The following is a 24,372-nucleotide window of genomic DNA, read 5'->3' on the forward strand; positions in this document are numbered from 1 at the left end:
TGCTGGTATTATAGGCATAAGCCATCACACCCGGCCCATTCTGGATATTTCTAGCTTCAGATGAAAATAATTTAGATTTCAAACATTTTTCATTGCCAATATACATGCCAGGTTTTCTGTTCTTAAAAAATCCTGAGATGTGCTAGAATAATGAAAGCCAGTGCTGGGACGTCCAGGCTCCTCCTCATCTCACACCCCAGGTCTCTCTGAGCGCCACCATCTGGCCGGTTTCTCAGGTGCCCACGCAGCCTCCTGAGCCTGGGTCCTCTCTGTGTGGTTGCCCTCTCTGCTCTCCCAACTCCTGACTCCTGCCCACCTGTCAGTCCCAGCATAGATGCTACTTCTTCCTCCACAAGCCAGCTGGAGCCCTAGGGAGGTCTCACCTTCACCCCGGGTGGCTTAGCAGGAGCAGCAATTTCCTTATTCCCCATACCCTTTACTCAGTATCCAGAAAAAATTCTGGAACCAGCTGTTAAAATAATACTAGGAAAGGCTGCTTAGGAAAGAAGGGGCTGAGGCTGGGGTCTGCAGGAGGGCAGGAGTGGGTAGGGCTCCCACTTTCATGCAGCCACCCCATGAAGATCAATACCCATCCAACCTCTGGCCAGAGGGCCAACTCCATGTGACCTGTGGAACACGTATGGCAACAGACTGCACATCTCCATGTGGCCCTCCAAGGTGACCCCCGGAGGGACTGTCAGGCTGCCATGCACCAGGTGCAGGACAGGCACCAAGCGGGGTTCCCTGGGCAATGTTGAGATGAAATCAACCTCCAGGAGATTAGGTGCAGTCGGGGAGTGCCACCAGGCACGAAAATAACCACAGGTCGAGGTAAACCATTAGATAATATATGGAAGCACCTGGCACAGAACCTGGCAAGCTTTAGGCATATAATAAAGCGGCTCTCATTATTATTATTACAATAGCATCAAAAAGTAATGCTTTCTTCAGGACTTTTTGATTGTAAGGTACACTGTCAGAACCCAGCTGAAACTAGTCCAAGAAGAAGGCAAACTTATGAGCTCACATAACCCAGGTGTTGGGAGAAGAGATCAAGAACAGCTTCAGTCTTAGAACCTAACAACCTTGCTTTGAGAGTGAAAAGATAATTCTTCCCCAGCTCAGGTGAGAAAAGTCCTAGGGAAGGAATCTGATTGGTGGAACTTGGGTCATATGTCTATTCCTGGACCAGTCACTGTGGGAGTTTGATTAGTCCACAGTCTTTTGCCCAATCCTGTGGCCAGATGGAGTTGATTGGTGACCACACCTCAACCACAGTATGGATGGGAAGAATCAAGTTGCCCAAAGGAAGGAGGGAAGTGGGACATTATCTTATTTGAGGAAGGCAGATTGTCCTCATAACAGAACTCAGGGTCTGTCCAATGCACACAACTCAGGGTCTGCCTGAGAGGTCTTAGTTTAACATTATGGATAGAGATAGCGAGTCTCACATTTTATGGAATAGCTTGCCCAAGGTCACATGATTTATAAGTGGCAGCCCTGGGAGCAGTAGGACTATCTGCCTCTATAAGTTTCCTTACATCTAATCTCCACGAACCTGGCATTTAGAAGGAAAAGAATGACCATGGGCAGGCATTAATGTTTCCCACGACTGAGTCAGCCTCCTGCCTGAGCCAGTCCCACCATGTCCAGAACCAAGCCTGGTCTTTAGAGATGACTTTAAATGAACGGACTTGGCCTCTTGGTCAAAGCACAGGAAAGAGAAACTGAACAATCTGAGGAGCAAGTTAACAACCATCCTTGGCCAGGAAACACAGGTGACCTCGAGACCAGAAGCCCCAGATCTGAAGGAAAGCCAGCTTAGCCAGGGAGCTGGAGGAAAAAAAAATACTTTAGTGAAAAAAGAAATAAAAATATATATCATACACTGCCTCAGGATTGCCCTTTAGGGCTTGACCTTAGTGATGTTCGGTAAGGTGATTTTTGGATTCTCTCCTACTGAGCGGAACTATAGGACATCCTTCCCTATAGAGGGAACTATAGGACCCTGGGCCAAGGATGGAGGGAAATCATGAAGTGGTGCTGCCATCTGACTCCCATCTGAATCAGCTGACACCACTTGGGGGAGGCAGGAGAACAGTTCAGTCTCTGACAACATCTGCAAGAACTTAATGCTTCAGGGTAATCAGAGGCCAGTCTCTGTCCATCTCCCTGACCTGTGCATACCACATCCCATCCTGGTTTCTGCAGCTCTTATCTCCCAGAAGCATCCAGTATTTTTCTTTGTCCACCTCGTCTGCTATCAAAACTTACCTGTCATGAGCCCGCTTCCATTAGTGCTCTATGAGAAGCCTGGCTCATCTGACTAGGATGCGATGCTAGCAGGGTTGTGAGTGTCCTGGGCAAAGGTGCCAATCATCTTTCCCTTCCAGAGAACACATGCAACACCTAGCAGAGAGACTGCCCCACGTCAGAACCCCATGGTTGGCTCTGGGGGTTGAAGTGATCATCCTGACAGATGCTCAGGGCAACACCTTCTTGGCATCCCCAGTTCTTCCTTCTATGACCAATGAGGTGCCAAGTCCTGTCCACTCTCCCTAAACCTCTCTTGAGTCTGCATCCCCTCCCTCAGCACTGCCACTGTCCAGATGTGATTGATTAAATGTGGATACACATTATTCATCACTCTCTCCATGAAGTCCTTGCCTCTGGGCTGGCCCTGTGGCCACTGAACTAGCAGAATGTGGTAGAGCAATGCCATGCTCGTTCTGGCCATGGCCTTTAAGAGGACAAGCAGCTCTTGTTTTCTCCCTCTTGGAATGCTCACTTCTGGAGCATTCCCTCTCAGGACCCAGCTTCTGTGCTGGAAGTTCAAGCCACATGGAGAGGTCATGTATGTGTGTCAGTCAACAGCCTCACTTGAGCTTCCAGCAGATGGCCAACCACAGCTGCTAACCATAGGTGTGCACCATCCAGGATGTCTGGCCCAAATGGTTCCCCATTGACTGCAGTCCCATGGAGCAGAACTACCCTACCGAGCCCAGTTAACCCCCAGAGTCACAAGCGCTCATAAAACAGGTATTGTTTTGGCCAGGCGCGGTGGCTCACGCCTGTAATCCCAGCACTTTGGGAGGCTGAGGTGAGCGGATCATGAGGTCAGGAGTTCGAGACCAGCATGGTCAACATAGTGAAACCCTATTCCAACAGAAATTACAAAAACTAGCCAGGTGTGGTGGCACGTGCCTGTACTCCCAGTTACTCAGGAGGCTAAGGCAAGAGAATTGCTTGAACCCGGGAGGTGGAGGTTGCAGTGAGCTGAAATCACGCCATTGCACTCCAGCCTGGGCAACAGAGTGAAACTCCATCTCAAAAAAAGAAACAAAAAAAACCAAAAAAATGCAGGTATTGTTTTGAGTCACGAGTCTTGTGCTTGTTTCTTACACAGCAATAGGTGCCCGAAACACTGGGTTCAAGTTCTCATCATCCCTTCTGGGTCATTTGCAAGTCTGCTAACTAGCAGATATGCCAGCCTCCACTGCCACCCATTTCCCAAGGTTATTTTCCAAGCCAAGAACTGCTCATGTCATTCTGCTCAAAAGCCTTCAGTGGCTTCTCATCGTCCATAGCGGTACTTAGTACTTACCCAGTGACAGTGTGCATCAGAATCACCAGGGCAGCTTCTTCAAAATACAGATATTCCAACTGGAAATGGTGGCTCATGCCTGTAATTCAAGCCCTTTGAGAGGCCAAGGCAGGTCACTTGAGTCCAGGAGTTCAAGACCAGCCTGGGCAACATTGCAAGACTACAGCTATACACAAAATAAAAATAAAAATTAGCTGGGCATGGTGGTGCATGCCTGTAGTCTCATGTATTCAGGAGGCTAAAGCAGGAGGATCACTTGAGCCCAGGAGTTTGAGGGTGCAGTAAGCTATGATCATGCTACTGTACTCCAGCCTAGGTGACAGGGCAAGACCCTGTCTCTAAAAAATAAAAAATAAAAAATTCCACTCAGAGGGTTGGAACCAGGATATCAGGTTGTGAAAAAACACCCCTTGTATGATAGATTAAATTATAAATCCACAATTCTTCCTTGTGTCCCTGTATCATGATTTACTGTGAGCAGACGGGACTACCCCACACCACTGATATTGGACTTGACTGTGTGATGCGTTCTGCTCAGCTGAATGTGGGTAGAAGTGATGCTGTGCCAGTTCCAAGCCAAGGTCTGAAGAGGCATTGAACATTTCCACTCCTATCTCTTGCACTCCAGCTCTTTACCATGAGTGTGCTCCAGATGGACACTACCCTTTCAGTCTGAGTCCCCAAATGGCAGATATACAGAACAGGCTTGAACCCAACGTGTACCCTGGCCCAAGTTCAGTCAATACTAATCAAGTTCATCAGAGTCACCCCAGCTGATTTGCAGAGTTGTAGTGAGAAAAATAAATTTTTGTTGTTGTATGCCCTGGTTGGGTGGGAAGTCACTTGTTACGTAGCATTATTGCGGTAATAGTTAACCAAAGTATCAGATGATCCTAAAGCATGTCCCCAATTAAGAACCACTAGACCAAAGGCTAAAGTCACAAACGATTCATCTGGCAATCGAGACCTTTCTTGGTCTTGTTCCCATCTGGCCTCATCTCCCAGCTTCCTCTTCTGAACCAATCAAGATTCTGGGTACTGAAATAGAATCCAACGCTCATGAACCCTAACAGAAAAGGGACTCCAAGGTGGCTGTAAAATCAAACTGAGAAAAAATGAATGGAAAGCAGGGAAAGTCAGGCAGGTGTGGCCAGGGCCGGAAGAGGCCACAGGCATAGTCGAGGCAGAGAAAGAGACCACCACTGGTTACCTGTGCACCAGGTGCTGGATCCTCAAGCTGCTGTTTGCAAGGAGGGTATCTCCAGCTCTCCCTGCTCCTTTGGAGAGGGAAGCATCCCGTTGGCCAGCCATGCCTTAGCCATCACAGAGAAAGAGAACATGTCTTAGACACCTAAAGAGGACAGGGGTCCCACACTGGGCAGCCAAGATCCCCACTAACATCCCCAGTAAGCTTCACATTCCCTACAAATAGGAACAGAGTTGATACATGTAGAGCTCTTGAACTTTTCCTGGCATGTAATAAATGCCATGTGAGTGTTTTTAAAATGAATATTAAATATGTAACTTTTAGACCATTGGCTAAATAAGACGATTTGATTGTTCTTTTCAAGGACAACTCAAAAGCCACCCCTTCTCTGAGACCTTTCCTGATGAGGTGGAAAGTGATGTTTCTTTTCTCAGTGCCCCCAACACACTTGATCTGCCTGTCCTTGATGCAGCACAGGAGCTAGAGTTATCTGTGGTCTTGTGAGACGTGAGGTTTTCCCCAGTGCTGAGGTCAATGCCTGAGGTCTTACAGGTAATCAGGAAGTACAGGGAGAATACCTGAGCAGGGGAGCCTCTTGCCAACTGTGAAATCTGAGCCTGCCTCTAAACCCTCACAATGTGGGCAGTGGGAACAACCACTCATTTCTTTGCACTGCTGGGAGCCTGGGCCAGTGTGTGCAGCCTGACCCAGCACAGGGCCTGCTGGCAAAATGCCATGGTGAAAAAGGCTTCCAGGTGAGAATCCCTGATTGCTCAGCCCCAGATTTTAAACAAATACTCTCAGCTTTTGAGCTGAGCATCCTGCCTTTCCAAGTTTGCTGAGCCTACAATTTGCAAATTGGCAGCTCCAAGGAAAAAGTCCTGGAGTCAGAGTGAGTGACCTCTGACCCAGATGGGACAGGCTGCTGAGTCTCACCTTCATGCTTTCTCTAACCCTGGCCCCTTTGTTAAAACCCCCTTCAAGTCTATTGTGCAAATGAGCGCCACTGAGGACAGGTAGCATGCTTCATCCATACCTCCTCTGCTCCTTTTCCTGATCCCCAGTGTGCTTTGACTCCCAACAGCCAACACTAACATCTCATTGTCAGAATGCTTTCTACAGCTTGCCAGACACCCCAACCAATGATTGGCAACATGGGGGTATCAATACCCCAGCTCCCTTGTTCCCTGCTCATGCAACTCTGAGTTGTGACTTATGTCTCCAAAGCTCACATGTGGAATTGAGCCAAAATTACCCTCTGTGGGACTTTGTTTGATATCGGATCCTTGCCTGATCTGCTTCCCTTTCTGCCCCGCTTTCTCAACCCCTACACATTTCCTTCTTTAAGAGTCTGCTTCTGGGAATCCAGCCCAAGATGGTAGAGAGAGAGGAAAATTAAAATGATAAAAATGGCAACCACTCTACTTTAAAATCCTTTCATGCATTAGTTATCTTAATGATCTCAAATACCTTACAAGAAATTCTTTTTTTTTTTTTTTTTTTTTTTTTGAGACTGAGTCTCGCTCTGTCGCCCAGGCTGGAGTGCTGTGGCCGGATCTCAGCTCACTGCAAGCTCCGCCTCCCGGGTTCCCGCCATTCTCCTGCCTCAGCCTCCCGAGTAGCTGGGACTACAGGCGCCCGCCACCTTGCCCGGCTAGTTTTTTGTATTTTTTAGTAGAGACGGAGTTTCACCGTGTTAGCCAGGATGGTCTCGATCTCCTGACCTCATGATCCGCCCATCTCGGCCTCCCAAAGTGCTGGGATTACAGGCTTGAGCCACTGCGCCCGGCCTAAGAAATTCTTATCCCCATCTTGAAGATGAAGAAATCAAGTCTCAGAGAAGTTGAGTAACTTGCCCAAGTTATATAGTTAGGAAGTATTGAGCCAAGAAGTTCTATTACATGTACTGCTCCCATTAGAAAGATGCCATCAATAAGAGCTATACATATTTCTGTAAGTTAAAACTTGAGGAAAAAAATACAAATCTAATAAGCAAATGTGGATAATGACAGTATGCATTTATGGGGGAAAAAGGGTGATTGTTTTTATCTGTCATAGCTCTCCATGTTTAACCCATTTTCTTCTGGTATCAGATGGGGTAGGCATGCAATCAGAATTCCTTTGCCCACACTTGACCTCTGCATACAGACTCAGAGTTGGAAGGTGGCAGACTCTTCTGCTGCTGATATCCTCTGAGATATAAGTTCCAGATCTGTTTCTTCAGCCCTTTCTTCAGTCCTTTCATTGAAACCACCCCAGGATTATTCCAATAAATGCCCAAAAGTCTCAGTTTAGTCAGAGCCCATGGCTGCTGCTTGTCAACAAGACATCTCAAGTGACATAGAAATGGGTATCAGGAGTGGGGTGTTAAAAGTGACCCATCCTAAAAATATGGAATTGGAGACTATATGAGCCAATAAATCCTCCTTAATTTTGTAAGCAGGTTTCAGTGGGATTTTTGCACCTGCATCCAAAAGACTCTTGGGTGGTGTATGAATAAAAAGGGATCGAAATGCTCCTTCCCTGAATAACCTTACTTACACTACATCCCTATGCCTATTCTTCTTTTCAACTGTGTGATACATGTTTGCTTCATTCCTTTCCTATTTAACATATATTCATGCTTTTCAAGGTAACACAGGATAAGGAATCAGATGGTCAACTCAGGGAGGTAGCCATCTGATATATCAGAAAGGAATGGGCCTGGTGCATCATCAAAGAGATATTATGTGCCATGGCAAGAGAGCTATGGACCTGGGGAGTGGGAAAGCTTGGTCCTAGTCCCAACCCCAACTCTGAATTGCTGTGTGTCATTGGTCAAGAGTCTTCTGTCTCTGGGGCTCTGCCTCTCCTTTTATAGAAAAAAAGAGGATCTCTAAAGTGCCTTCTAGATCCACCATGTTCAGATGTTTGGAGAAAACGCAAAGACACATGGCCTACATACCGTGCACAGACTGATTAGGTGAGAAGAGGTAGCAGCACCAGGGTGCTGAGTCTAGGTGGGCCTCTCTGGGATTTCACCTGAGCATCTCTTTGAAGCTGTGAGCTCACAGGTGCCACATTTCTGCTATTCCTACATTTTTCTCTTCTGATCCTACCCCACTCACATTGTGGCAGAAACTGTCACCCATCCCCCAGTATCCATTCTCCCTTTATTCTTTTTAGTCATAGAATGGCCACATTGCTAGAAATTACACTACTTTCCAGCCTCCCAAGCAGTTACATGTGGCCATATGTGAATGGCATGTGAGCAGAAGTGATGTGTGCTAGCCCTTCCCATCTTCTCCCTGCCTTCTTGCAGACTGAAACATAGACACAGCACAGAGATCCAGCTTCCAACACGGAAAAAGAGGGCAGAGCACAAGAAGGAAGTCACTTGAATTCCTGATCCGCTTCATGGAGTCAAATTGTCTTCCATTCCCTTCCTAGCTTGGAGTTTTCCATGAGAGCGATAATCTTCCATCTTGTTGAACTTGCTATATTTGGGGGACTGTTCTTACAGCAGCTTACTCTGTGCCCAAACCAATACCTCCTACCCCATCTCAAGCTCAATTTTCAGACACCTTGCCAGGCAGGGCCAACGAGCTAATCTCCACCAAGAAGAGAGGGAAGTCAAGACCAACCTGGGAAATGTGGCAAAACTTCATCTCTACAAAAAAAAAAAAAAAACAAAAAAGTGTGTGGCATACGCCTGTAGTCCCAGCTATTCAGGAGGCTGAGGTGGGAGGATGGCTTGAGCCTGGGAGGCAGAGGTTTCAGTGAGCTGAAGTGGTGCCAGTGCACTCCAGCCTAGGTGATAGAGTCAGATGTTGTCAAAAGAAAGAAAAAGAAAAAAAGGAAGAAAAGGAGGAGGAAGAGGAAATAGGAGTAGAAGAAAGAGGGGAAAGACAGACTTTATTGGACAGCCACTCTGTTCCAGGCATTTATCTCCATTATCTTGAAAGCTTGAATTTTATCATTGGTGACAAATATGGTCCATTATTTTCCTTGAAGCGACAGGCACACTTTATCCATTTTCAAGAAAACGTGTACCAATACTTGAGTCTGAATAACCATAATTCTTCTGTTAGTCTTCTTTTTTTCAAGTAAAAATGATGTTCAGCTAGGTCAGCTAACAACTCAATTGCACAAGTACTTTTCCTTAAGACAACTATTGTATTTCAGCATGCAGGAGAAATGCTTCATGCACACCTTTGCTTGGTTGTACAGAATATTAAAATGTCTTGTACTCAGGGTCAAAAAATGAAGTTAATAACTTTTTCTGCTTCAAGGACATTCTTAAGTGACATTGTGTCTTTTTCTCTTTTTTGTTTTACTGCAAGAACGTCCCAGCCTGAGGCATGCTACCAGACTAGCAGGTTACTGGCTGTAGCTCTTGCACCACCAGTGCAAATGTCAGCATGGTAAAAAGGGCAGATAACATCTTAGTACTATTATGAAAACAGTTTTGACTTTCTAAACCCCCTGAAAGTGTCTTGGGGACCTCCAGGCATTCTCAGACCTCACTTTGATAAGCACTGACTTTCTTTCACTAGCCTGCCTTTATTCACAAGCATACAAACGTGCACACGTGCACACACAAACACACACACAGAGTTTGTATCATTTGATTTTCAAAAGGGCATTTGAATATCAAAAAAAGGAAGGACGTCATCTCAGAATAAAGGATAATCCATTAGACTGGATGCATTTAGTTTCATGAACAACTCACGGCATTGTCCTTATTGTTCTGGTTTTTGCCAAGGCCAGGGGGCAGACGTTGGCATGGAAGACTGGTGTTTGGAAACCGCCTCCATCCTGGTCCACCCCTTCTTGTGCACATGAGAGAAATTATGCTCTGAAGGGCCAAGCACTCGCTGGGGTACACAGCTGAAAATGGTTCCACTGAGCTGGGCCCCAGGTTTGCCTCCAGACAGCTGGAGCTGACCAGCTGTCAGCAGGGCTCTGGGCAAGAATTAAAACCCACACCCACTCTCCCAGGAGAGCTGGGAGCAGAACAGCCTGCTGGAAGCCCTCAGTGAGGTCTGCATGGATACAGGTTGAGTCTGAAGTGGATGGAGACCTCAGTGCCCTAACGAGAATCCCAAAGAATGGGTTTTATCTATTAACTAGCTGACACTGCTGGGCTCTTGCCCAGCTCCCTTTCCCCATCCATTCCAGATTCCATTGCCTGGGGTCATTTGGTAGGAGCTACACATGCTCACATGCAGATGTGTGCACATTGCACACACACCTGCCACACACCCACAAGTCCCCCTCCTATCCCCACTCCTCCCAGTCACTCTACTCACATCCTCTCCACCCATGATGACCCCAGCCCTCTCACCACCCCACCAGTTCCACCACCCCTGGGGACCCACAGGAAGACCAGGGCCTGAGGACCAGAGCAGCCTCCCCAGGCAAGTCTCTTCCTGCCTTTGGAACTCAGTTGCCGAGCTGTAATCTTGCAAGGAAGATCAGAGAGGATGCACTGTCTCTAAAGTCCCTGCCATTTCCAACATCTTGTGGGTCTACGATGAACGAAGAGTGTTTTGAAAGTCACCCTGGCAGCTTGGGTGGGATGGGGAGAGAGTGGCCCTGGGGAGGCAGGAGGTGAGGGGGTATCAGCTGTGAGGTGCAGACAGCTGGAACCACCCATGACCAAAGCCCTGGGATCGGATGCGAAGGTCAGGGGGAAAATTTGTAAATGCTGAGTCTGAGGGATGTGGTGAAAGTGAGCATAACATCTAAGGGTTGTAGGGGCTGCAGTCTGAGGGGTGCTAAAGACTCATAAGCAAGGACGGTGAACATGAATCAAGGTCTGATTTACCCTAGAAAATCCCCACAGGGACTCACAGAGTGACCTACCATTGTTCTGTGTACACAATGCCATGTCAGCAACATAGAGCCGAATCTTCATCTCTTCCTGAGGGAGTTGGCTTCTGTGGGAAGCTGGGGTCGCAAATTTTGTGTGTCAACTTGACTGGCCCATGGAGTGCTTAGACATTTGACTAAACACTATTCCGGGTGTGTCTGTAAGGGTGTTTCTGGAGGAGATTAAGATTGAATCAGTAGACTGAGTCAAGTAACTCACCCTCCCCAGTGTGGATGGTCCTCATCCAATCCACTGAAGACATGAACAGAAAAAAGGCTGAGAGAGAATTCCTCCTGCCTGACTGCTTGAGCTGGGACAGGTGTCTTCTCTGGTCTCAGACTTGGACTGAAGCGTCCGTTCTTCCCGTGTCTCTAGCCTGCAGGATTCAGACTAAAACTTCTACCATTGACTATCCTGGTTCTCAGGTCTTCAGACTTGGACTAGAACTACACCTTCAGCTCTCCTGGGTCTCCAGCCTGCCGACTGCAGATATAAGGACTTAGCCTCTGTAATTGCATGAGGCAATTCCTTATAATGATAAATCTCTTTCTATGTACATATCCTGTTGGGGAACCCTGACTAATACAGAGGCCATGTGACATTACGCATGAGAACCATACTCAGGCAGGAGCCGTTCTCGCAGGAGAATGGGGACTGAGGCTCCTCTCTGTCATCACATTCCCTCTGGAGCACTTACTTGTTTCTGCCCATCCCATTTAAATTGTTATCACTCTTAAGCCCATGCCATTAAATAATTGGAACTTGAAAAATAATAATAAGTAAATTGTTCTCTCTCTCCTCCTCTCTCTATCATTCCCATCTCTGTCTCATCTCTTTGTCAGTGGGATAAGACAGACTGCGAAGCAGATGCTGAGATGGAGTTAGGAGTGCGGTTTCTTGGGGGTAATGCCTGAGAAAGATACAAGAGGGAGGACGCAGGATCAGGCAGGAGGAGCCTCTGACTGCAATCCAAAGTTGACGAAGACTAGGTCAACTTCAAAAGGGGCTCCAAATCAACAACTACCCATCTGAGGAGCCCCACGCTGGCAAGAAAGAATATCACTTTTGGCCCTAGCGCTCGCGTTGTTCTCAGTCACTGGCTAGGAGCTCCTGAGATGTCCATGGCCTCAGCTTGAAAGTCGAGGCAGATCCTGAAGATGCTGAAGTTGAAGGCTGCCTGCCAACTGCACTTCTTGTAGCTGAATGGCAACGTTTTTCCTCAAAGGAGATTTAAGGGTGCACCTTCATGGCTGCCATATTGTGTGTGCACACACACGTGTGTGTCTTTTTTGCTTCTTTTTTTCTGCTTTGGTCAGCCATGTATAGTTGAGTTGAATACATATAACATGATTCATCTATAATACTTCTAATGTCAATGCTCATAGGTGGCATCCACTGTGAGCTTACAGGGTGTCAGACTGCTAAGTTATTTATATACATTGTCACGTTGACTCATGACCTTGACCCTGCACAGGGTCACTATCCCCCTTTTATAGATGAGAAAACTGAGGCCCACAGAGGCCACATGAATTGCCCAAATTCTCACAGTATGCTGAGGCTGAAACCAGGATTTCAACTCAGGTCTATCTGATCTGGAGCCTGAGCTCTGAAAAACAACACTAAGAAAAGAAGTCTCTCATTCCCCCCATGCAGTGCCTCCTATACCCCAGGATAGGAGGCAGCCCTAGCACTGCGTTGTTGTCGGTCATTGGCTAGGAGCTCCTGAGAGCACACAGGTGCCCCCCAGACCTAGAGAGCCCTGGCCAGTGGATGCCAGCTGACGTTTCTTGACAAGGGAGGCTCAACCACCCCAGAAAGCTGGAAAGGACAAGGGTCCCCATCAATGTGCCTTGGGTCTACTCAGATGTGAACACAGCCACGCACGTGGTGCTTCAGTGAGGCAGAGGTATGACTTCATTAACCTAATTCAAAAGCAAGATGGATTTTAAAAGTCTGTGGCCAGAAAAAACACATGTGTGTCTCTAAAGGTGCCTCCAGGGAGACCTCCTGATTTGATTGTCCTTGCTCAGACAAGAACTGGTTCAACCTCCCAGGTTTGGTGACCTTCTGTTTCAAAAGCTAAATCAGAGTCACAGATCCAGAACTGCCCTTCCTTGGATCATCTCCCTCTTCCAGTCACTAGGAGGATGGAAGATGGTTGCTTCCTTGGGATTCTCTCTATTATCTTTTTTTTTTTTTTTTTTTTTTGAAACAAGGTCTCGCTCTGTTGCCCAGGCTAGAGTGCAGTGGCATGATCATAGCTCACTGCAGCCTCAGATTCTTGGGCTCAAGTGATCCTCCTGCCTCAGCTTCCTGAACAGCTTGGACCACAGGTGAGTGTCACTATGCCCAGCTAATTTTTAATCTTTTTGTAGAGGCAGGGTTTTGCCATGTTGCCCAGGCTGATCTCAAATTCCTGGGCTCAAGCGATCCTCCTGCCTCAACCTCCCAAAGTGCTGGGATTACAGGCATGAGCCATCATATCTGGTCCCTTATTGTCTTTAAAATGTTGCTTCTCACATCACTGATTAGATAAGAATGAGGCTAATGTCCCAACTATATCTACTCACTGGTAATTTAGAAGCAAGGGATGTTAGGTCATACCAAATTAACTGGATCTAATAATTAGAAACAAAAAATTACAAATAAAAGAATTCCATGTCAAAGAAGGCCTGCCCTCAATTCTATGTATGGTAGATAAATCCAGACAGTGTGTGTGTGCTCAGGCAGTTTCCCTGGAAGCATGACCCTCTCGCAGGGAGGGTGAGAGAGTAGGGACAGCTCCGGCTACCTCTAGAACACAGAGGACCCCTCTGCAGGTGGCTCCTGGGAAGAGGGGTTCTGGATGATTAGGGTACCAAGAAAGGGGAAGACCCTACACCCCAGTAAGTCCTGGAGGGACTTTTTGTTTGTCCCTCAGCAGGACAATAATTAATTGACTTATTATTTGTCCACTTGGAAGGGACAAATATGGTCTGGAACAGAATAAATGTTGTCTCCCCAGGCTTTCTCCAGTGAATGGAATCATCAATTTAAAGGAAAGAAAAACATATCAGACTGAGTAGCCAGAAATGAAGTATTACTATTATAATGATGACAAGGTAGCTTAGGGTTAACGTCACCGGCTTCGGGAGCCCAACTGCTTAAGCTCGAATATTCACAGCTCTGCTTGCTCAGCGTCCTGGGTCAAGTTCCTTCCAGCCCACTCTGTCTCCGCTTCCTCATCTGTAACACGGAGATAATAATGACTGTCACCACTTCATCAGGATGTATAAGGGGTTAGTGTACACATGCACTATGCATTTCAGCACTAAATACACACTCAGCGTTGCAGTCTGATGTGGTGACATGAGAACTTCAGGGGGTCCAGAAGGCTCCATATTCCTAGCTCAGTCATCTTTTTTGGGGGATATCATTCAGCCCCTCAGAGCCTCAGTTTCCTTATTTGAGAGCCAAATGACTGCCTCGCAGCATTATCATGAAGATATATGGAATGATGAAAGGAATCATTCCCTAGGCTATAGAAGGCGTCCCTGGTGATTGTGCAGTGCACAATCTGAGCAACCATATGTGTCAGTCCTGATGATGAACATAAAGCAGTTGGCATGTTGGAGATACCACTTCTGTGCCTCCTTTTTTGTAAGTTTGCATATCAAACCATTGACTTTAACTCAAAGTCTTCCCTGCAAGTTTCCTCCACACTGAGTACAGTAGATGTAAAAGCTGAAGAAGAACTGCTCCATTCTCAATCCACAAGGGTTCCTGCCCTCAAAGAAAAAGAGTTTCTAGCAGAAAATAGCCCAAGCCCTGCTGTAATGCAAGACTAAACTCCATGCGGTAGGCTCCAAGAGGGAAGCAACCTCACAGCAAGATGAGAATAAAAGCCAGGAACAGCAGGAACACCTTTCCCCAAAGGACAGTCACTGGGGACCACCTTGATTTAAAAGTGTCAAGTGAAGGAGGGTGGAAGTGGCTATGTCTGCAAAGGTGAGGAGGTTCATGCTTCAGAAAAGAGGGTCTGGCCAGGCACGGTGGCTCATGCCTGTAATCCCAACACCTCCAGAAGCAAAGTGGGTGGATCGCTTGAGCCCAGGAATGCAAGACCAGCCTAGGCGAAATAGCAGGACCCCATCTCTACCAAAAAAATTAAAAATCAGTTGGGCATGATGGCGCATGCCTGGTCCCAGCTACTTGAGAGGCTGACATGGGAGGATCGCTTGAGCCCGGGAAGTTGAGGTGACAGTGAGCAGTGATCGCACCACTACATGCAAGTCTGGGTAAGAGAGAGAGACCTTGTCTTATTAAAAAAAAGAAGGAAGGAAGGAAGGGAAAGAAAAGAAAGAAGAAGAAAGAAAGAAAAGAAAAAAAAAGAAAGAAGAGAAAGAAAGAAAAAGAGACAGTGAAAGAGAGAAAGAAAAGAAAAAAGAAAGAAAGAAAAAGAAAGAAAGAGAAAGAAAGAAAGAAGGAAAGAAAGAAAGAAAGAAAGAAAGAAAGAAAGAAAGAAAGAAAGAAAGAGAAAGAAAGAAAGAAAAGAAGGAAGGAAGGAAGGAAGGAAGGAAGGGAAAGAAAGAAAAAGAAAAAGAAAATAGGGTCATGCTGTCTCTCCTAGCTGCGTTCCTGAGTGTGCCCAGTAGTGCCCACTCAATCCCAGAGCAGGGGTGAGGATGAAGGCTTGGAGAGGCTCTGGGGACTGGCCCCTAGTCCCCATTCCTGTACCAGTCAGTTAATCCACTTCAAATGGAGCAACTCAGAGAGAATCCCGAGTGACACCATTTTTCTATTACCCTTCATTACAGCCACTTAGATCTTTTATTTTATTGCAAACATTCTTTAGCCCAGACACGGGCTGATCTCCTAATTGGAGCTGCTGCGTCCACCCCCACCCAGATCAAAGCCGTCCTGTTTGTTTGTGGAGGATAGAGGATGAACCGTCTTGCTGGCCTTTGAACATGAAGGCCCCTTTGTCTTCCAGCTGAAGTCATCCCTGGCACCAGGCAGGGAGGAGGCTTCCGGTGGAGGGGACAGTGGAGGTCAGGAATTCTGTAGCCTGGTCAGAGGCTTGGACCAGAGCTTGAGTGGGGAACAGCTTTCAAAGCAAGACCCCAAACTTCCCTGCCTCCTTTTGAAGAGTTGTCTCAAATGGTGGCCCCAGGGAATGTCTTATTTGCCCCCCATGATGATTTTTAATTTAAATGCCAATTTGAATATTCAAACACTTTAAAAGATTGAAAAAAATATCAGATACTTGAATATTTCTTAAAGAAATAAAACACTTTCTAATTTCTTTTCAAAAATCGGAATGTAGCCAAGCACGATGGCTCACACCTATAATCCCAGCACTATGGGAGGCTGGAGCGGGTGACACTTAAAGTCAAGAGTTTGAGACCCGCTTGGCCAACATGGTGAAATCCTATCTCTACTAAATATATATATATATAAATTAGCTGGGGATAGTGCTGCATGCCTGTAATCCCAGCAACTCGGGAGGCTGAGGCAGGAGAATTGCTTGAACCTAGGCGATGGAGGTTGCAGTGAGTCAAGATTATGCCACTGCACTCCAGCCTGGGCGACAGACAGAGACTCTGTCTCAAAAAAAAAAAAGAAAATCAGAATGTCTGGCAATACTGGACCTCTATGACAGAAAAAGCCAACCAGTTTTCAACCCTATGCAGGCTTTTTTTTCTTTCTTAACTGTTGCAATGAACTATTGTTTCCCTTGAAGTGTCTTCTTTTATATCCCTGGGCCCACCAGAACTTCACCCCTGCCACTGGAGATGATTGGGAGTGGGGAATGACTGTGCCCATATTATAGATGGGAAAATTGAGGCCCTGAGGCATTCAAATAGCTGCTGGCGGGTCACACGGAGGTTAATAATAGACTCAAGATGCAAGAAATACAAGACAAAAGGAATGAACACTTATTCGTTCTCTCTTATTTTGAAATTATGGTCAGTATCGCTATTGTGGGAAAGAAAAGCCCAGCAAGCTGCCATCCCATAACCTAGCTTGATGCTAACACTAGAGTCTATTATGTGTGGGGAGCTGAGTGGACATTATCTATGCTACACAACAATCCTATGTGGCAGTTTATATTTTCTAGATTTTAGAATCGAGAAAACTAAGGTTTTGGGGGCTCAAGGACTTGCCCAAGGTTACACAGTACGGCCAAAGTTGAGACCCAGGTCTGCCTGACTCAAAACCTCAGCAAGTGGTTCCATTCTGGGTCCATCACGAGCTGGATGATCTTAGACAAATTACTTTTCAGAGCCTCAGGTTGACCTACACAGCAGGGAGGTGTCTGCTCAGAGAACACACCTTCCACTAGGGGCTTGACCTCCGTCCCCCTCCCCTACAGCCTTATTTATAGTTCCCTACTCCACCCTCCCTGGAAACAGCCACCCAGACCAAGGGCAGACACTTTACCCAAGCTGAGCCAATCAGATCCTTCCTCCTTGGAAGTTGGAACTGGGGCCTAGTCCTGTAAAGCTGTACTGGGACTATCCAAACTGGACCACAGGCAAGTGAGGTATGTCTGAAAGGAAAGAAAGATGCAGCTGATATGCAGACAGAAACAGACTCCAAGGCCCGGTGATCCCAACTCTCTATGTCCAGACCCTCCCAAAGTCCATTTCACCTCTATCCCTTGCCATTTGACATCACCCTGTATCTTGCCTATGATGCATTCTTTTCTGTGCAGGTTGACTTGAGAGATTATGCTGTTGCAGCTGTATAATACTCCATGTAAGCAGAGTAAGATCTGGCTCTGTGCTTTCAAAAAAGTTATTTAACCTCAGTTTCTCCTATTTATAAAGTGGGGATAATAAGTTCCTACCTTATGGGGCTTTCAGGCAATTCAGCTAAATAATGTAATTGGAGATTCTTGCACTCAGTTTCTAACACAGTAGATCCTCAGCACCTGGCTAATGTTTTTAACACTATTGTTAATGTTGTTGTTGTTGTTTACAAATTTTGATGATGGGGAGAGCTAGCAGTAATTTTAAACAACTCTTGATTATTCCACTTTGCAGATAATTCACAAACCAATTTTATCCTTCACTGACTTCTTTCCATCATCAGTTTCTCCATGCTCACGAAAAAGAATTATTTTGTCGTTGGCTAAACTGCAGTTTGAAGATAGAAATGCTTAAAACTAAAATCATGTATAGTTGGCATGAATTTTACTCCATCATCTTAGGTATGTGTGTTTTCTTAAAGTCATTGTTGTATTTTTCTAAACCAAACTAAGTTTGGAGAGTGATGTCAGCATGAAGGGAGACTAGGATTTCAGCACACATTCCCTTCCGGAAACATCCATTTGAACAACCATCCATGCACAAAAATATCTTCACAAAAGCTAAGAAATCCAGGTTAAAACATTACACTACCTGGATGGAGCACAAAAAGTAAGAAAAAACACCGAGAAAGGTAGAAAGGACAACTTCACCCCTCCCCTAAATCTGGACAGCACAGCACAGACCTGACTTCACTATAGACCCCAATACCTGGTCTGCCCCAGTGAACCATGACACCAGGCCGGCCCCTGTGACCCCCTCCCATGGCCGCAGGCTCCAGGCAGGCCCTAGCACCAGGCTCCAGGCCCACCCCAGTGCTAGGTTGTCCCTTGCAGACCCAGCCTCCAAGTCTACCATCACACTAGGCCAGTCCTATGGACACAGTCCAGGCCAGGCCCTGTAGCTTCAGACTCCAGGCCTGCCCCAGCACCAAGCTAGCCCTATTGGCCCAGGCACCAGGCAAGCCCTTGTGGACCCAGCCTCCAGGCCTGCCCCTATGTACTCACACCTACAGACCCAGGATCCAGCCCACCCCTCTGAACCCAAGTGCTACAGTCCATCCCAGGGAACCTTGGTGCCAGGCCAGCCCCTGCAGATACAGAACCCAGCCCATCCCAGCAGCCAGCTGGTGCCAGTGGACTCCAGCTCAAGGTCTGCCACAGTGCCAGGTTGGCTCCTATGGACCTTGGCGCCAGGCCTGCCCCGCAGACCCAGGCACCAGCCCCACCTGCCAGCCCAGGAACGAGGGACCACGGACCATACCTGGTCCTCAAACTCTAGCAGCAAACCTGCCCATGGACCTTACCAGATAGGCTTCCCAGAGTTTCTGAATGGCTGACTGGTGAAGGACTTTTCTTGCCAAAGCCAGTCCACGAAGACTAGAAGAGGGGCCTACTTCTTCAAATCTGCAGATGCCAATGCAAGGCTGCAAGGAACATAAATAATTAGGAAAGTAAGATACCACTAAAGGAATCTAAAAAAAGCACCAGTAACTAACCCTAAAGAAATGGAGATCTATGAACTGCCTGGCAAAGAGTTCAAAATAATTTTCTTAAAGAGCTACAAAAGAACTCAGACAGACCATTAAATGATATAAGGAAAATAATATGCAAACAAAATTAGAAGCTAAACAAAGAGATATAAACCATAATAAAGAACCAAACAGAAATTATGGAACTGAAGAACACATGACTGAACTGAAAGATTTCATAAAAGACTTAAACAGCCTTAACCACACAGAAGAAAAAAAATCAGCAAGCTCAAAGACAAGTCATTTGAAATTAGTCAGAGGAATAGAAAGAAAAGAGACTGGAAAGCAGTAAAGAAAGTGTACAGGACTAATGGGAGATCAAGCAAACTAATATTCACATTACAGGACCCCTGAAAGAGCAGAGAAAGAGAAAAGAATAGAAAGCTTATTTAAAGATATACTTACAGAAAATTTTCCAAATCTGAAGAAAGAAATGAATATTCAGAGTCATAAAACTCAAAGAACTACAAACAGATTAAATATTAAGAGATCTTCACCCAGACATGGTAAACTTAAATCCTCAAAAGTCAAAGACAAAGAGAGTTTTGAAAGAAGCAAGAGAAAAGTGACTCATCACATACAAAGGAACATTGATAAGAGGATGAGTAGATTTTTCAACAGAAACCTTACAGGCCATGAGAGAGTTTGATAATACATTCAAAGCGCTGAAAGAAAAAAAAAACTAGCAACCAAAAATACTATACCCAGCAGAGCTGTTCTCTAAAAATAAGGAGAGAAAAAGACTCCTAGACAAGCAAAAGCTATGGGTGTTCATCAACCAGACCTGGCTTACAAGAAGTACTAATGGGAGTTCTTCAAGTTGAAATTAAAGGACACTAACTAACAACAAGAAAATATGTGGAAAATATAAAACTCACTATATAAATAAGAACATAATCAAATTCAGAATACTCTAAGTATTTAACAGTAATGTGTAAATCACTTTTAATTCTAGTATAAAAATAAAATGACAAAGTATTAAAAATAACTACCACTACAATAATTTGTTAATGCATACACAATATACAAAAGACATAAATTGTGACATTAACAACATAAAATGTGGGGAGAGAAGAAGTTAAAGTACAGGGTTTTTGAATGTTGTAGAAGTTAATTTGTTAACAGCTTAAATTAGGATGTTATAACATAAGATGTTTTATGTAAGTTTCATGATAACCAAAAAGAAAAACGCATAGTAGATACACAAAAAAGAAAGAGAAAGGAATCAAGCACACCACTATAAAAATCCCTAAATCACAAAAAAAGACAGAAAGAGAAAAAAGAAAGAAATAAACTACAAAACAGAAAATAATTAACAAAATGGCAATAATAAGCCTTTACCTATCAATAATTACTTTAGATGTTAATGGATTAAGTTGTCCAATCAAAAAACATAGAATAGTTTAATGGATTTTAAAAATAATATTCAGCTATATACTGCCTACAAGAGACTCACTTTAAGTGAGTTGGCTATGACTTCACACATAGACTGAAAGTGAAAGGATGAAAAAAGATATTCCAAACAAATGGTAACCACAAGAGAGTAGGGGTGGCTACTCTTATTTCACACAAAATGGACTTTCGATCAAAAACTGTCATGAGAGACAAAGAAGGTCATTATAGAATGATAATGAGGTCAATGCATCCAAAGTATATAACAATTATGACTATATATGCACTCAACACTGGAGCACCTAAATAAAGCAAATATTAACAGAAATGAAGGGAGAAATAGACAGCAATGCAATAATAGTAGGGGTCTTCAATACCCCACTTCCAACAATGGATAGATTATCTGACAGAAAATCAATAAGGAAAAGCAGGATTGAAAAATACTATAGACCAAGTGGACCTAACTAACATATACAGAACATTCCATTCAACAGTCACAAAACATACATTCTTTTCTAGCACACACGGAACATTATCCAGGATAGATCATATGTTAGACCACAAAACAAGTCTTAACAACCCTAACAAAATCAAAATTATGTCCAATATATTCTCTAACCACGATGCTATGAAACTAGAAGTCAATAACAAGAGGAAAATTGAAAAATTCACAAGTATGTGGAAATTAAACAACACACTTTTGAACAACCAATGGATAAAAAGAGAAACCAAAATGGAAATAAAATATATCTTGAGGCCAGGCATATGGCTCACACCTGTAATCCCAGCACATTGGGAGGCTGAGGCAAGAGGCTCACTTGAGTCCAGGAGCTTGAGACCAGCCTGGGCTACATAGTGAGACCCTGTCTCTAAAAAAATTTTAAAAATTAGTTGGACGTGGTGATGTGTGCCTGTCCTTCAAGTTACTGAGGTGGGAGGATCCCTTGAGCCAGGAGTTTGAGACTGCAGTGAGCTGAGATTGTGCCCTTGCACTCCAGCCTGGGTGACAGAGTGAGACCCTGTCAAAAAAAAAAAAAAACAAGAGAGAGAGAGACAAATGAAAACAGAAACATCGCATTCCAAAACTTAAGAGATGCAGCAAAAGCAGTTAGCAGAAAAAATGAAATAATAAAAATAATAAAAATAAATAGTAAAAAAGACTGATGAAACGAATGCTTAGTTTTTTGAAAAAAAAATTGACAAATCTTTAGCTAGAATAAGAAAATAGAGATAATTTAAAATAAATAAAATTATAAACAAAAAAGGAGACATTATGATTTATACCACAGATATGCAAAGGATTATAAGAGACTGCTATAAAAATTATACACCAACAAATTAGCAACCTGGAAGAAATGGATAAATTCCTATACACATACAAACTTCCAAGACTGAATTATGAAGAAATAGAAAACCTGTATAGATCAGTAATGACTAATGACATTGAATCAATAATCAAAAACTTCCCAACCAAAAAAAAAGCCTAGGACTTGATGGCTTTACTGGTGAATTTCACTAAATATTTTTTAAAGATTTAATGCTAATCCTTCTGAAACTCTTCCAAAATACTGAAGGGAAGGAACACTTCCAAACTAATTTTGCAAGGCCAGCATCACCCTGACACCAAAGTCAGATAAGGTCAATACAGAAAAGAAAATTATAGGTCATTAACCCTAATGAAGATAAAAATTTTTCAACAAAATACTAGCAAACAGAATTCAACAGCACATGAATTATACACCAAGAGTACAGGATTATACACCATAATCCAGTGAGATGTATCCCTAGGATGTAAGAATAGTTTAACATGCAAATCAATAAATGTGATACACCACATTAGCAAAATGAATAAGAATCACATGATCATCTCAATAGATGGCATAAAAAACAATTTACAAAATTCAGCATCCTTTTATGATTAAAAATGCTCAACAAATACATATAGAAGGAATGTACCTCAACATAATTAAGACCATGTATGACAAGCCCACAAGTAACATAGTACTCAATGATGAAAAGTTGAAAGCTTTTCCTCTAATATCAGAAGCAAGACAAGGATGCCCACTATTACCGTTTCTATTTAATATAGTACTGGAAGTTCTATCCAGAACAATTAGGCAATAAAAAGAAATAAAAGCCATCTCAATCAGAAAGGAAGAAGTCACTGTTTGAAGATGACAACATCTTTTTTTCTCTCTTTTTTTTTTTTTTTTTTTTTTTTGAGACAAGGTCTGGCTCTGTCACCCAAGCCAGAGTGCCTTGGCATGATCTGCCTCCCAGGTTCAAGCCATCCTCCCACCTCAGCCTCACAAGTAGCTGTGACTACAGAGGTACATCACCACATCTGGCTAATTTTTTTGTAGAGATGGCATTTTGCCACGTTGCCCAGGCTGGTGAACTCCTGAGCTCAAATGATCTGACTACCTGCCTCAGCTTCCCAAGGTGCTGGTATTACAGGTGTGAGCCATCACACCCAGCAAACAACATCTTAAATATAGAAAACCCTAAAGACTCCACCACAAAACTGTTAGAACTAATAAAAGAATTCAGTGAAGTTGCAGGATACAAAATCAGCAAACAAAAATCAGTGGATTCCAAGCATGATGGTGTTCACTTGCAGTCCCAGCTACTTGAGAGGCTGAGGCAATGGGATGACTTGAACCTAGGAGTTTGAGGCCAGCCTGGGCAACACAGCAAGACCTCGTCTCTTAAAAAAATTTTAATCAGTGAGATTTCTCTACAATAACAACAAAATATCTGAAAAATAAATTAAGAATACAATCCCATGTACAACAGCATCAAAAAAATTCAGGCATGAATTTAACCAAGGAAGTGAAAGATCTGTACATTGAGAACTGTAACACACTGATGAACAAAATAGAAGAAGACACAAATAAATGGAAAGGTATCTCAGGTTCCTGGATTTGAAGAATCAATATTGTTAAAAAATCCATACTGCCTGTCTTAGTCTGCTTTGTGCATGTAATAACAGGATACCAGAGACTGGGTTATTTATAAAGAAAAGAAATTTATTTCTCACAGCTCTGGAGTCTAGGAAATTCAAGATTGAGGGGCTGTCATCTGGTGAGGGCCTTCTTGCTATGTCATCCATGGTGTAAAGTCAAAGAGGGGATGAAAGAGAACAAAAGATCTAGTTCACAGCCTCAAATATTTTTACAATAGGTATTAATTCACTCAGGAGGGTGGAGACCTCATGACCTAAACACCTCCCATCAGGCCCCATCTCCCGACACTGTCACATTGGGGATTAAGTTTACAACACATGTTTCTGGAGGAACACATTCAAACCATAGCCCTACCCAAATTAAACTGTAGACTCAATGCAATCCCTATCAAAATTCCCAACGCTATTTTTTACAGTAATAGAAAAAACAATTCTAAAATTCATATAGAACCACAATAGATCCTAAACAGACAAAGCAATCTTGAGCAAAAAGAACAAAGCTCGACGCATCACACTACTTGATTTCAAAATATAGGACAAAGCTATAGTAATCAAACAGCCTGATACTGGCATAAAAACAGACATGTAGACCAGTAGAATAGAGAGCCCCAGAATAGGTCCACACATTTACAGTCAAATGATCTTTGACTAAGGTGCCAAGAACACAAAAGGGGGAAGGACAATCTCTTCAATAAATGATGTTGGGAAAATTAGATATTCAAAGGCAGAACAATGAATTTGGACCTTTATCTTATATCATACACAGAAATCAACTCAAGATGGAGTAAAGACTTAAACACAAAGCCTGAAACAATAGAACTACTAGAAGAAAACACAGTGAAAAAGCTTCTTGACATTGATCTAGGCAATGATTTTTTGGATATGACCTCAAAAGCACAGGCAACAAAAGCAAAAATAGAAAAATGGCATTATGGCCAGGCGCGGTGGCTCAAGCCTGTAATCCCAGCACTTTGGGAGGCCGAGATGGGCGGATCACGAGGTCAGGAGATCGAGACCATCCTGGCTAA

This window comes from Mandrillus leucophaeus, unplaced genomic scaffold (assembly GCF_000951045.1).
Source record: "Mandrillus leucophaeus isolate KB7577 unplaced genomic scaffold, Mleu.le_1.0 Scaffold333, whole genome shotgun sequence".
Lineage (NCBI taxonomy): Eukaryota > Metazoa > Chordata > Mammalia > Primates > Cercopithecidae > Mandrillus > Mandrillus leucophaeus.